At 47.6% G+C, this 15138-nt stretch overlaps 1 protein-coding gene across 4 annotated transcripts in view; it reads right to left on the reverse strand.

Moving 5' to 3' along the window:
• Positions 1-15138, reverse strand: part of SLCO3A1 (solute carrier organic anion transporter family member 3A1) — a 390549-nt gene that overhangs the window by 107885 nt on the left and 267526 nt on the right. The gene's annotated exons all lie outside the window — the stretch shown is intronic.

Raw genomic sequence — 15138 nt, forward strand, 5'->3', positions numbered from 1 at the left:
TTTTTTTTTCAGCCATAAACATTTTGGGAAGGATTTTTATCATTTTGCTTTCACATTGATTTGGCTTTATGTAATTCATTTAATACACAGTTGGCAAAGACTTCTCAGCCCTCACTGTGCACACAGGAATTCTTATGAAGTGAGAAAAGCTGAAGCCACAAATTATTCTCCAATGTAATGAAATGTTTATGGGCATTAAATTTAGCAAATAACAAAGCTGACATAATGGCATGCTTTGAGCACATTTAATTAGACATTTTATTAATTTCAGTTTTGCAGGCCCTCCCCACTCGTATTTTTGGAATTGCTCTCTGTTGTTGATCTAACAGCCATTCAGGACTCAAGCTCTTTCGTAGGACTTGAGAAGACGGTACCAGGCACGTGCCTAAGCACTGGGTTTGCCAAAAAACTCTTTCTGGTTTTTCTATAACAGCATGTGGGAAAACCCTAACAAACTTTCTGGCCCACCCAATATGTATCTAATAGATGCAGTATCTGGAATTTTGCACAGAACTTTTGGCTCACTCTGGCAAAAGCAATGAGCCCAAACCAAAAAGTTGCAGGCTGTTCTCTACTTAACTAAATTTCAACTTGAGCACTGACAGTTCACAAGGCCCTAGGAGTAAAAATAACAGTAAAGAAGTGCCTTTTTCTTAGGAAGCTGGTTACCTGTGGGGACAATCAGTACATGGTCAATTCAACCCAAGCAGACAGCCTGGAGGGCGGATGCTAACAGGTCTATATGGGCACATGAAAAACAGGGTAGGAAATGGATTCAACCGGAGGGAATCTGAGCTCAGTGGAGGGTTTCTGGTCTGCTCACAGAGTAGACTAACTCAGCCTGAAATCTCCAGAGATGGATCTGCTCAAATACTCATCCACTCAATCAACACTTCTTGAGTTCCTTCTTTGCACCAACCAGCCTTCTTAGGGATGGAGACTCAGTGTTGAAACAAGCAATCAAAAATCCAAGCCTTCCTGGAGCTCACTGACTTGGACAGAGAAGAAAACAAAACTTAAGAAAACCAAAGGAATATTACTCAGCCATGAAAAGGAATGGACTGGTGCCTTTTGCAGAGATGTGGATGGACCTGGAGTCTGTCATACAGACTGAAGTAAGTCAGAAAGAAAAAAACAAATACTATATGTTAATGCATATATGTGGAATCTAAAAAATGCTATTGGCGATCTTATTCACAAAGCAGAAATGGAGACACAGACATAGAGAACAGACAGAACAAACATATGGATACCAAGGGGGAAGGTGGGGTGGGATGAATTCAGAGACTGGGACTGACACATATGAAACACCATTGATGGAGAAGGAAATGGCAACCCACTCCAGTGTTCTTGCCTGGAGAATCCCATGGACAGAGGAGTCTGGGGGTTACAGCCCATGGGGTCACAAAGAGTGGACACGACTGAACTGACTCAGTACAGCAGGCTGATTGATACGATGTATGAAATGAGTAACCAATGAGAACCTGGTGTGCAGTACAGGGGGCTCTGATCCGGGCTCCGTGGTGACCTAAACGGGGAGGAAATCTAAACTGGCGATGTATGTGTACATGTGACTGATTCACTTTGCTGTAGAGCAGAAACTAATCAACATTGTAAAGCAACTATACTCACAGAGAAAAGAAACTATAGACAGGAGCTGGACTGATTTCTACATACTTGGCAAAGGAAACCAGGTGTTTTTCACTTTCAGACCAGAAGCCAGAATCCCAAAGCAAGTACTTAAAGACGACTTATAAAGAATGCTGTTTGATGAAGGAAGGGATGAAAGAGGATGGTTTCCATCACAGGAATGGAACCCTGTGAATTCCACTGAGGAATGAATCCACCCTCGGTGAAATCCTACTCCTAGCTTTAGAGCACTCTAGAAGTTCAAGTGTCTCAAGACAGCCACTCCTGTACCCAGCTGGTGACCCTGGTCTCCCAGTTATTTCTGTTTATAGGAATCTGGAGAGCAGCAAAATCTGCTTTATTACAACACTGGCTCTGGTTTGTCACAATTTAGGTTGAAAAAACTGAACAGAGAAAACTGAGAGAGGTGAGGGTGTTTTTGGAAGGGTCTAGAATGTAGGGAATCTTTCAAAGATGGGCTAGAATTAGGCGGATTTTCCTTAGCTGGGCCGAGTTAGGGAGAAGAGCGATCTTGGCTCTACTTGGTGGATGGAGGAAAGGGAAGCAGGAAGAGATGCTGAGAAAGATACAGGGTCAAGGGTGTGGACAAGGGGTGTCCAAGGTAAGAGCAGCACCCAGGGGAGACTGAAGGACTTGCTGCTTCAGGGCAAAATCCCAAAGCCAGTTATGTCCTTCTGAGCAGGACACAGGTGAAGGCAGAGGGGAACCACTGGCCAGCAAGTAAACCAACTACTCAGGCTGTTCCCAAAGAAAGGGACTTGAAGACAGGGACATGATTCTCTTGCCCAGAACTACCCCTCTGGCTCCCCTTCTATGCTCCTGGCATTTGCTCTGATCTCCAGCACCACTCCCCCGCCCCCTCCTCACATGATAAAATGCTCCTTTTCATGCAAATTAAATACCCCCCACAATCAATGTAACAACCACTGCTCCATCCCCCACAGAGTGAACAATAAAAATTATAATCTTGAATAGGTCAAAGGACCCAGCATTATGTGTCAACGGAAAGAAATAGCCAATGAGCTTCAGAGCTGGTGTTGAGAGTGTATTACCCTCCCCCACGTGGGGACAGCGGAGCGTGTGGACAGACCAGCGTCACAGGAAGCTGGAGACTCCAGGCCCTGGGTGTCCTGTCCTTCTCAACTTACGACACAAAAGGAGGGCATCCCTCAAGCTCAGGGGCCCACAGGAGCCCTGTGGGGCCCAGACAGGCCAGCCAGCCATTCTGGCAGCTCCGACACGCAGAGGCCACTGCAGTGGAGCCACGTGCCAAGGTGACTGCTCCCTCCGGTTCCTCTAGGACAGGGCTCGGGTCTCTGAAACACTGGGCTGCAGCTCTCCATTTTAACAGGACAGAGCTCTCTCCCAAAGAAACAAGATAGCGTGGCTTCCCTGGTGGCTTGGGGGTAAAGAATCCATCTGCCAATGCAGGAAACACAGGTTCGATCCCTGACTCTGGAAGATCCCGCGTGTCGCGGAGCAACTAAGCCCATGTGCCACAACTATTGTGCTCCAGAGCCTGGGAATAGCAACTATTGAGCCCAGGTGCTGCAACTACTGAAGCCCGCACGCCTTAGCGACCATGCTCTGCACCAGAAGCCAGGGCCCTGGGAAGCCCATGCGCCGCAACTGGAGAGCAGCCAGCCCCCACCTGCCGCCACCAGAGAAAAGTCTGTGTAGCAACAAAGCACAGTCAAAAAATAAAAATAAATAAATGATGAAAAAAAGAAAAGCCATAGAATCTCATTCCAAAAACAAGAAAGAAAAAAAAAAAAAAAAGATGTGTGACATGCATTTTTGTGCAATGGGCACCCCCTCCTTGTTTGAAATCTCTGGGGGCATTTTTACTTTATCTTTTGTATTTTAAACCTTTTATTTTGTATTGGGGTACAGCTGATGAACAAACATTGTTGTAATAGTTGCCGGTGAACAGTGAAGGGACTCAGCCGTACACACACAGCTATCCATGGTCTCTGGGTGCATTATTTTTTTTAAAAGCAGCTTTTCCTCAGAGATACGCCAAGTGAACCTCTAGCAGCAACAGGTTCTAGAATGTTCTCCAAGGGATGATCTGGTAGTGGGGATGGCTTCAAGCGTCAGGAAGCACCCTTACTGTTGCAGAAATATCTCAGGGTAACAGCTCAGATCACACAGCATGGGAGAGCACTGTCCTGGGTCTGCAGAGGGTGGTTTTCCCCTGAGAGCCTGCAGGCTGGCTGGGATCTTACATAAAGGCACTCGGAACGCGCTTCCTTGCTCTCTTGTCGATTCATCCCACCAGGCTGTGATTTTGTTCTTGTTTATCAACCACTCCCCACCCCCCAAAAAACACAACCCTTCTGCCTAAACAGACAAGAAACAGATGGTCCAGCATCCTTGCGTTGAATGGTGAGGACCTCCGGGTCCCCGGGTCGCTGTAAGGGGGTGGGGGTTGCGGGGGTTGTAGCTTACTCAGCGGCGCGGTGCTGCCCCCTACTGTCTGCCAGGCTGTATGCACGGGAGGGGAGCCTGAGAGGCAGGGATCAGAGACAGGAGAGTGGCCCCCTCCTGTGCTACCACCCCGAGCCCGCGGCTTTACAAGCTTAATCTCCTGTAATCCGCTCAGTGACCACAGGGGGGAGCTCCTGGGCCCATTTCACAGCAGAAGGAACGGTTCAGCATCTCCCTTCCCAACAACGGAGCCAGAAGGCAGCACAGCGGGCCCGCGATCGGGTTTCTCTCCCCTCCTCAGACAGCTCAGGAGACAGCAGGGGCCGCCTGGGTGCAGACCCCAGCCCCACCACGTCCTAGCTCTGGGCGCCCTGGGAAAGGGCTGTTTCACTTCCTGGTGCCTCAGCTTTCCCATCTGTAAAATGGGAATGATGCCAGGCCTATTCCGCAGGGAGGACTTAATGACCTTAGACAGAGTCTGGCACCTAGAAAGAGCCATGAACGTGTTAAATGGAGGTCCCCCGTGTCTCTTCCTCTATAACGAAGGCCACCACACCTGGGGTCCCAGTCCTCCCCTCTCCTCCCATGCCTCATTTCCTAAAGCCAGCAGCAGGCAAGAGGGGCTGGAGCTGGGGGCAGGCCAGGTCCCACAGAGGGCAGTGGGAGGCAGCCGTGATCCCAAGCCTCACGAGGGTCCAGACAGACTGGCCGTCCAGAGTCCAGAGTCCACCCCATGCTCTGACTGCCCACCCGCCAAGCACATCCTGACGTTAACCCGGCTTCCCAGGCACATGATGCCTGAGCGGAGGGAGAGGGGATGGGACGACCCCACGGTGACCGCACTCTGGCATCCTGCTCTGAACACAGGCCTTCCGTAAATTAGGGTAGTGTACATCTGCAGTTCCAAAACTGTGGGCCAAGGCACCCCAGGATACGACTGTGAACTCACAGGGGCGCAGCAAAATGTTTTTTAAGTTTTCGAGGGAAACCCAGTGATACCTGACATTTGTCAGATGCTACTTGTACAACTACTCACCACTACCCGCTCAAGGTAGCTGATGGTTTCAGCACTGCATTGAGCTACATTCCTTTCAACTACATCCTGTCTCTGTGAACTAAGTCGCTGCTCTGATAAATAGCAAACATGGTGTGGAAATCAATGCAGAACACGGGAAATGAGGGTGGTAGGGTCCCACCTGACCCCAAGGTTTAAGAAGCTGTGTAGTTCCCAGCAAGGACACACACCTATTAGTGAGTAATCGTGCTTACTTAGAAATAAAATAGATGGGACCTCCCTGGTGGTTCAGTGGCTAGGACTCCATGCTCCCAATGCAGGGGGCTTGGGTTCAACCCCTGGTCAGGGAACTAGATCCCACATGCCACAACTGAGATGCAGCACAGCCAAGTAAATATTTTTTAAATTAAAAGACATAAATATTTTTTCTTTCAAGTAATGTGTCTTATTTTTCCAGACATGTATTATATTAAGTCGTTTGAAGCAAACAGCTTGATAAGCCACAATGACTGGGTATGTCTTGCAGACTCAGAGCTCTGTGAAAAATAAGACGCTAAGGGTACAATGTAGAAGGAAACAGCTACCCACTCCAGTATCCTGGCCTGGAGAATTCCACGGACTGTATAGTCCATGGGGTTGCAAAGAGTCGGACATGACTGAGCAACTTTCACTTCACTTCAAGGGTACAGTGAACCAAGAAAGTTTGGGACTCTCTGGTGTAAACCAGCCGCCTAGGCTGTATAATTTTCTGACTTAGAACCAGCCATCTCTGGACACTGGGGAAGAAGAGAGAAACTGGACAAGCATTTGCCCTGGAGAAGCTCGCTGTCTTGTTGGAGAGACTTCCAACCATTCTCCGTCATTTAAAATACATAATGGGGTTCACATGCTTGTCAGGTCTACCATATCCTTCTACTTCTCTGAATATCCAGTCTACTGATTTGTGAGTTTGATCTTGAAACTCCAACTAAAAATCTCAATTTATCTACTTAAAAATAATTGTAATATATAGTGGAACTATATGTAACTTTGTTCTGTATTTTCTGTATTTTCCAAGTCTCCAAAAGTGTTATCACATTTTCGTAATTTTAAAACTAGAAAAGAAAGAGAAAAATAATACATAATGGAACCTACAGGTGCCAGGCACTGCTTGAGAAGCTGAGATATGGCTGTGGACAAAACAGACAAAGTCCCTGATTTTTTTGTGGAGCTTGCATTTGGGAAGAAGAAAGGCCATAAACAAATTAACCTACCATATGATGTCGGTGCCAAAGAGGACAGGGCATAACAGGGCGGAGCAGGAGAAAGACCGCCCAGTGTACCCTGTGTTGTAAATAACAGGGCACTATATTACATGTGCTAGCAAGCCGGGGTGAGTGGACTTGCAGGCTAAGAGTTCCATCGTGCAGAGGGCAAAAGAAGACTCCCCCAAAATGTCCATGTCTTAATCCCTGGAACCTGTTATCATAACTGACCAAAGAGAGCAAAGGCTACAGATGGAATTAAGGTCACTAATCAGCTGACTTTAAAATAAAGAGATTATGTTGATTATCCCTATGGGCCACTGTAATCACATTTTTGCTATTTAGTCGCTAGGCCATGTCCAACACTTTGTGACTCCATGGACTGTTGCGCACCAGACTCTGCAAATGTAATCACCTTTACACGTGGAAGGAGGAAGAAGACAACTCAGAGTCACAGAAGGAGATGAGACCACAGAACCAGAGCCGTGGCATCATGAGAAAGACTTGACAAGTCACTGCTGGCTTTGCAGATGGAGACAGGGCCTGAGCCCAAGAATGTGGGTGCCCTTGGGAGCTGGGAAAGGAAAGAAAATGGGCTCTCCCCTCCAGAAAGGATCCTCTAGAAGGAAGGCAGCCCTGCCAACACCTTCATTTTTAGCTCAGTGAGACCCATTGTGGACTTCTGACCCACAATGTAAGATCATATATGGCTTACCTTAAGCCACTCAATTTGTGGTAACTTTTTACAGCAGTGATAGGAAAACAAATACAATTGTTAAGCAAATGTGAGGATAACCACCTGCTAATACACATGTGAACCTCTAAGAACAAGACGTTGCACAAATCTGCTGGCTAATTATGTGACCACAGGACATTTTTGCAGGTCATTTTTCAGACCTGGCGTTGACTGGGACTCAGTCCCTCCTGCTTTTCCCAGGACAGTGTTCTCTGCATGTGTCTCTCTCAGCGTTGGGGAGGCACCTTCTAGATGCAGTGTGCCAAGGGGCCTGCCATGACAGTCTCTAGCAAGAGGTCAGGCCAGACACGGAGAACCAGAAACACTTGCAAAACCCAAATGGAGACTTCTATGTATTTGGAATTTCCTGGTCCAGGAAGAGTTAATCAACTTTATTATTATTACTGATATATGATGGTGAACAATAATACTAAACAACATCTTTTGTGTGTCTGTAGAAAGTGACACACTGAATTTAAATTGTTCATAGAAACAATGAGGGCCAGGACCAGCCTGGATACCTTGCAAGAAGAAGAAGAATTGGCAAGACTCGCCCTACTGGACATTAGGACTGCTTTTAAAGCTGTAATGATGAGGACTGTGTGCTGCTGGCACAAGAAATAGCAAATATGCAAGTGACACAGAAGAGAAAGCCCAGAAATGGATCCATACTTGCGTGAACACCTAATTTATGGGAAAGTATGCATACGAAGCAGTGGGGGAAAGGATGAGTTATTCCATAAACGGTGCTAAGTAAACTTGAAATTCTAGGGGAAAAAATCAGCTGCACAACACATGTAGGAATCAATTCCAGGCAGATCAGAGACCTGTGAGAAAAGCAAAACAATAAAGTTGCTGGAAGATAACAGACAAGAGTACTGCCACAATGTTGGGGGCAGGGAGAGATTTCTTAAACCAAACAAAGCACAAAGCACTAAAAGAAAAGCTTGACAAATCGGTCTATATTAAAATTACGAAGGTCATTCCTTAGATTCATCAAAAGAGCACATTAAGAAATCTAAGATGTGGGGAAATATACATGTAACACACATCCTTAAAAACATGTATACGAGAATCAGACAGCTCACATCAAGACCGTATTTAAAAGCGTTTATAAATCATTGAGAAGAGGACTAACCGGTTGTAGGGCTTCCCTGGTGGCCCAGCTGTAAAGAATCGGCCTGTCAGTGCAGAAGACACGGGTTTGATCCCTGGTCTGGGAAGATCCCACACGTCAAGGGGCAGCTAAGCTCGTGCACCACGGCTGCTGGGCCTGCGCTCTCGGGCCTGGGAGCTGCAGCTACTGAAGCCCGAACCTTCTAGAGCCTGCGCTCGGCGACAGGAGAAGCTACTGCAGTGAGAAGTCCATGCACCGCAACTATAGGCAGCCCCGGCGCAGGCAACTAGAGAAAAGCCCACACAGCAACGAAGACCCAGTGTAGCCAAAGAAATAAATGAAATTATTTTTAAAAGTTAGAAAGGAAAAAGACAAAACAGTGGAAAAGGGGGCAGAAACCTTAACAGATACTTCACAAAAGAGGAAACTCAGAAGAACAAGGCAACATGACAAGATACTCAACTTCATTAGAATTCAGGGATGTGTAAATTGTAAGAACAGTGAAATGTCACTAGATTTTCAGCTGACTGTACAGCCTGACAACACCCAGTGTTGGCAAGAATGTAGGCGATCTGGACTCTTGCACACTGCTGGGAGGAGTGTAAATTAGACAACCATTCTGGCAAAACTTTGGCAGTGTCTATAAAATTAAAGAGGAACTCACCCATGACCCACAAATCCAATTCTTAGGCAGACACCCTACAGAAAAGTCTGATATGCACTAGGAGACCCATCCAGGGATACTCATCCCAGTAAGATGCTCAAACTGTAAGCAACACAATGCCCATCAACAGTACAACAGAGAAACACGCTGTGACATCCTCATATAATGGGATCATTATACAGCAAAGAACATACATTGTCAATAACGTGGATTAATCTTAAAAGACACAATTCTGAAAGAACACAGACAGGCAAGAATACCCACTGGTGTGATTCTACTTACACAGAATTGAAAACAGCAAAATTAAACCATGGAGAGATATACAACTAGGAAGTCAAACTGTAAAGATAAAACAGGGAAATAAATAATAGAGAAGTCAGGATGGTGGTTTCTGTTGCCCTGGAGGGAGGGAGGGAGTTACGACCGAGGAGGCAGAGGTGGGGGCAGGGGGATTCTTAGGCACTGATTTTGTATTTGGTCTATTTTCAGGCTATGTAGATATTTGTTTCACAGCAATTTGTTAGTTTGTAATATTTTCTCTGCACAAAAACATGATTATTACATTTCACATACACACACACATGTGTGTATATAAATACCTATAGCAAAATGGCTATTGACTCTTTATCGAGTGCTTATTGTATTGATATGATGCCAGGGACAGGACTATGTGATTTATATCCCTTATCTCATTGTTATCTCATGATTCCTTCTAACAAGGCAACGAGGCAGCTGCCTTCACCACAGCTGTGTCCAAAAAGGAACTGAGGCTCACAGAGGTTGGGCAACTCGCTCCAGGGCCCCTGGCTTCCAGCGGGCAGCTGGTCCCTGTGCCCTCTGCAACACAGTATCCAGCTAGTTCCAGCACAGATAACAAAGTTAAAGAGGGAAAACCACACCCAACCCCAAACCCTGCCGCTCACAGGCAGCTACCTGCTTCTCACACCTCACACCACAACAAGGATGTGGACAGAAACCATCTGGTTCCAGAAGTGGGTATGGATTCTAGAGCCGGGCTGGGGGTGAATCCTGGTACCACCACATACTGTGGGCAGCCCTGGGCAAGACCCTCACCCTCTCTGTGATTTCACATCTGAAAATAGCAGGTGGCAATAAGATGTACTTTACAGCGCCTGTGGGGAGGGATGAATGAGGCAGAGGTAAGGGCCCAGTGTGACCCCGGTCCGGATGCAGCACTTCAGGGATGCTGGTCTCCATGGATGCTCTGTGGCTGTGCTGGGTGGGGAAGAGCTAGCAGATCCCAAGGAAAGGAGATACGCTGTGGGTGCCCCGTTTTCCTGCTCAGCCGGCCCTGAGTCTTCTGCAGCCAGGCCCACTTGAAGGCCTGCTCTCTCCTGGCCCCTGGTGGAGGAGGCCTGCCACTCAGCTACAAGAGAAAATGCCGACTCTCCCCTCCAAGTACCATCCTTTTCTTTGCTGGAGTGTGACATGGGGCCTGGCTTCTGAGCCAAGAGCCCATCAGGACAAGGACACAGGGGCAAAGGCTGTCCCCGAGGAGCAGAAGGCACAAACTCTATATTGCTGGAAGCAAAAGCAAAAGAGGCAATCCAGAAGCCCAGGGGTTTCTCCCAGTGCATCCACTCAGTCTGTAGTCAGACGCATCCATTAGTATCTCTGAGGGTCACGGGTGGAACAGGGCAGGGACGATACCTGCCTGGAGGGTGAGTCAGCACGCGACAGGAAGGACAGCGTCAGGCTCCAATGTGCCCTGTGTGTCTGTGAGCACAGCACAAATGCTCCCTGTACCTCAGTTTCCAACTCTGTAAAATGGGCTCACAACCCCCAGCTTCTTGGGAGCCTTTGAGAAGCAAATGCATTAGCACCCGACAAAGGCTCCAGATAATATCTTTCCTGGAACATAGATGGTTCTCGAAAAACAGTAGCTGTTATGCTCCTCACTGGTACTTCTGGCAGCAGGATTTCCTTTTCTGCTTTACAGGTTTTACTTTTCTGGTTACTTAGGTAAGAGATGCTTATTTCAAAGAATGTGGACTACACAGAATAATGTATAGAAATGCCACTATTCCCATATTTCGTTTGGGCATTATTGCATTTGCATTGTATTTCTCCCATGTGTTCTTTCCATTATTTATTAATTAACTTGGCTGTGCCGCGTCTTGGTTGCAGCACGCGGGGTCTTTCAGTTGCTCCATGTGTTTTTGCATGGGTGGGACCAGACAGGTTCACTTGAAAACAAAAACTCTTTTCCTCGTTGTAAAAGATACACACGTTCAGTGAAGAATGATCTGAGAATAAAGCCAGGATGGAGAGGCACTGCAGCACGGCGGCCATGAATGCAGAGAGGGCCAGCTCATTAGCTGTGTGACCTTGGGGAAGTTAATCACCTTCTCTGGGCCTCTGGGCCCTCACCTGAGAGCGGGCTAACAATAGTTCCTACCTTGCAAGGTTGTCCCAAGGGTGAAGTGATGAATACACGTCATGGGTGCATATCACAGCACCTGGCATACAGTAATTGTTTAATAGATTTGAGCTATTATTACTACAAGGAAGGTGGCACAACTCCCATCTCTCACCACCCAGAGAAAAACACTCCCATTCATTTAGATATTCCCTTCTAGTTTGTGCCTATAGAAAAGGCTAATTTTTTAAAGAGCAATTAAGACAATATGTAGCAACTGAGATGGTTGAGTAGTTAGGGCACTGGACTTCAGATCCAATGGGCTAGTGCCTGTGTGGGTTTGAACCCCACTCTCAGTAAATTCGGTTTTGGGCTTCCCTGGTGGCCCAGACAGTAAAGAATCTGCCTGCAATATGGGAGACCTGGGTTTGATCTCTGTGTTGGGAAGATCCCCTGGAGGAGGGCATGGCAACCCACTCCACTATTCTTGCCTGGAGAATCCCACGGACAGAGGAGCCTGGCCGGCTACAGTCCACAGGGTCGCAGAGTCGGACACGACAGAGTGACTAAGCACACAAAATATACAACACAGCCTGGAAACAAATGATAAGATTTTCTAAAGAAAACGTTTCAGAAACTCTATTTTTCAGCTAAGCTGGGTCTTTGCTGGGCCGTGCAGGCTGCTTTAGCTGTGGCGCTCAGGATCAGCAGCTGAGGCACGTGGGCTTAGCTGTCCTGCAGCACGTGGGATCTTAGCTTCCTGACTAGGGATGGAACCCACGTCCCTTGCACTGGAAGATGGACTTAAAACCATCTGATCACCAGGGAAGTCCCGGGAAGAGACTTCTCTATTGCAATAGAACTTCAGGTGCTGGTAAAAGGGAATTTCAGGGCCGGGTATTTCTCGGTTGGCTTCATGGCAAGGGTGAAGGAAGAAGCTAATATGATTTGGAGCCACAGTGCCTGGAGCCCAAGGCCTGGCTCCTGACCCCTTCCCTGGCTGCGAGGGGGGAGGGCACCCCAGGACACTGGGATCTCACATGACAGTTCTGGCTTCTCAGCAAAGACTGAGACAGCGCTGGGCTGGGGTGGGGGGCGAGGGGGGAGCTCAGGCTTCTGTGCTTGACAAGGAGAAAGATCCCTCCAGGGGAAGCCTGCGGTTTTCCCTGGAGGGAGCCTGAAATTTGCTTGATATTTGCTTGATTTGAGAAAAGACAACAGTCTCTCCAACAGTGTCTCACTGGGCTGGTACACAGTGGTGAGCGCTTTGACCTCTTTTCAAAGGAGAGTGGTCTAATGAATCCTTTGTTTTTGCCTGATTATGAAAGTAATGCATTCAGATATTTCACTATTGTGTGTGCTCAGTTGCTTAGTTGTATATTACTGTCTGCAACCCCAGGGACTGTAGCCCACCAGGTTCCTCTGTCCATGGGATTTCCCAGGCAAGAATACTGGAGTGGGTTGCCATTTCCTTCTCCAGGGGATCTTCCTGACCCAGGGATTGAACCCACGTCTCCGGCACTGGCAGGCGAATTCTTTACCACTGAGCCACCAGGGAAGCCCCATTTCATTATTAGTGTACATGAAATAGATAAGCAACAGAGATTTACTGTATAGCTCAGGGAATTATACTCAGTCATCTTGCAATAACCTATAATGGAATATAATCTGAAAAGAAAATCACTATGCAATATACTTGAAAGTAACACAATATTATAAACCAACTGTACTTTAGTAAAAAAAAAAAAAAAAAAAAAAAAGTAATACATTCAGAAAAGAGAACAATTTACTAATATCCTATCATCCAGAGGAAAAAAGGAAAGGAGATCAGTCCTGAATATTCACTGGAAGGACTGATGCTGAAGCTGACCTTCCAGGTGGCTAATACTCTGGCCACCTGATGTGAAGAACCGACTCATTGGAAAAGACCCTGATACTGGGAAAGACTGAGGGCAGGAGAAGGGGACGACAGAGAAAGAGATGGTTGGATGGCATCACCGACTCGATGGACATGAGTTTGAGCAAGCTCTGGGAGTTGGTGATGGACAGGGAGGCCTGGCGAACTGCAGTCCAGGGGGTCACAGAGTCGGACACGACTGAGCAACTGAACTGAGCATCCTGAGACAATCGCTTCAAGTCTTTTCCCTTCTGTGTACTTGAGGTCAAACAAAAATTCTCATGGCCATTTGGTAAGGTACATATTGTGAAACTCTTTTTGCATATGAGAAAACAGAAGCTCAGAGAGGCTAGTCGATTGCCCCAAGGCCACACAGCCTGTACTCGCTGGAGGTGGATTTGAACTTGGGCCTCCAGGACTGCTTAGGTTCTTAGAGAAAGCACAGACAGGACATCCTGGTACAGCAGTGAAGTCTCTGGAATCAGCCAGACCTAGGCTGGGACCCTGATCACACTTCTTGATTTCCAAATGACTCATTTGCCAGTGCTGAGTCTAGATTAAGAATATCTGTCTTTATCTATATTTAAAATGGATAACCAACAAGGACCTTCTGTACAGTACAAGAAACACTACTCAATGTTACGTGGCAGCATGGATGGGAGGGGAACTGGGCAGAGAATGGACACGTGTGTGTGTTGCTGAGTCCCTTCACTATGCGCCTGAAACTGTCACAACCTTGTTAACCATCTATGCGTGTCTGTGTGTTAGTCGCTCAGTCGTGTCTGACTCTTTGTGACCTCATGGACTGTAGCCCGCCAGGCTCCTTTGTCCCTGGGGATTCTCCAAGCAAGAATACTGGAGTGGGTTTCCATGCCCTTCTCCAGGGGATCTTCCAGACCCAGGGATTGAACCCAGGTCTCCTGCATTGCAGGCAGATTCTTTATAGGTAAGAGCTGCCTATACTGCAATACAAAATAAAAAGTTATGGCAAAAACCGCTACAATATTGTAAAGTAATTAGCCTCCAACTAATATCAATAAATGAAAGAAAAAAAAAAAAGAGTACCTGCCTCACAGAACAGCTGGGGTGGACTGTGACTCTTGCCCACAAGAGGGCAGCAGCGGCCCAGAAGACAGAGTCCTGACTGCAAACATTAACTAGATCATCCCTGTCCTCTGTGTCCACCTGCCCGCCGCCAAACCCTCATCAGAGCACGCTCCTCTTGTCTCTCACTTGCCTCCATGCCCTCAGTTTATACTAATGTATTCTTCCGTCTTGAAACCTGCAGGCTGCAATTTCTCCCCTAAGAAGGGAACATTTGGCTTCATACGTGCATGAATAAAACAGGAATGCGTGAACAGCAGGAAGCCTGCAAAACACGCGGTACCTATCTATCCGGTGCCTGCTGCCAGCAGCCTGACAGCGTGACGTAACTGACCTTGCTTATTTCCGAGGGGGAGGTGTGGGGGCGAGGAGAGGAGGAGGGGGTGACCATCCTCTGAACATAGATCAGGGGCTAGACGCGGAATGCCATTTGTGTCACAGCACTATCCCCATGGCAAAGTTTATAAACCAAACACCAAGCTGCTGAGGCCGCATGGCACATGCCGGGACTTACACGCCCCTCCCCACCCACAGGATCGTATCTGTTCCCTCCAAGGCTGCCTAGGTCCCTGGGTCTCAAAGCTGGCCGTGTGTTGGCCAACCTGGGAAACTTAAAAAAAAACACTAGTGCCTCAGTCTGGTCTGGGGTGCAGCCTCGACAGTGGGTTTTTTTCTAAGCTCTCTCCCGGTGATTGAGTGTGCAGCCAAGTTGAGAACCTCTGGGCTCTGCTTCTGATGACCTTGTGCAAGGAACCAGCTGGGACCCCAAAAATGCATGTGGACACGGGGCCAAAGGGAAGGATGTCAGGCCTGTGAGATGGAGGGGCGGCTGGAAACCGAGCGTGGCCAGGTCGAGGTCACAGAGCTTGGAGGTGGAACCCAAGTCCGTCTTGTGCATCCA

Source organism: Dama dama, chromosome 13 (assembly GCF_033118175.1).
Source record: "Dama dama isolate Ldn47 chromosome 13, ASM3311817v1, whole genome shotgun sequence".
NCBI classification, from domain to species: Eukaryota; Metazoa; Chordata; class Mammalia; order Artiodactyla; family Cervidae; genus Dama; species Dama dama.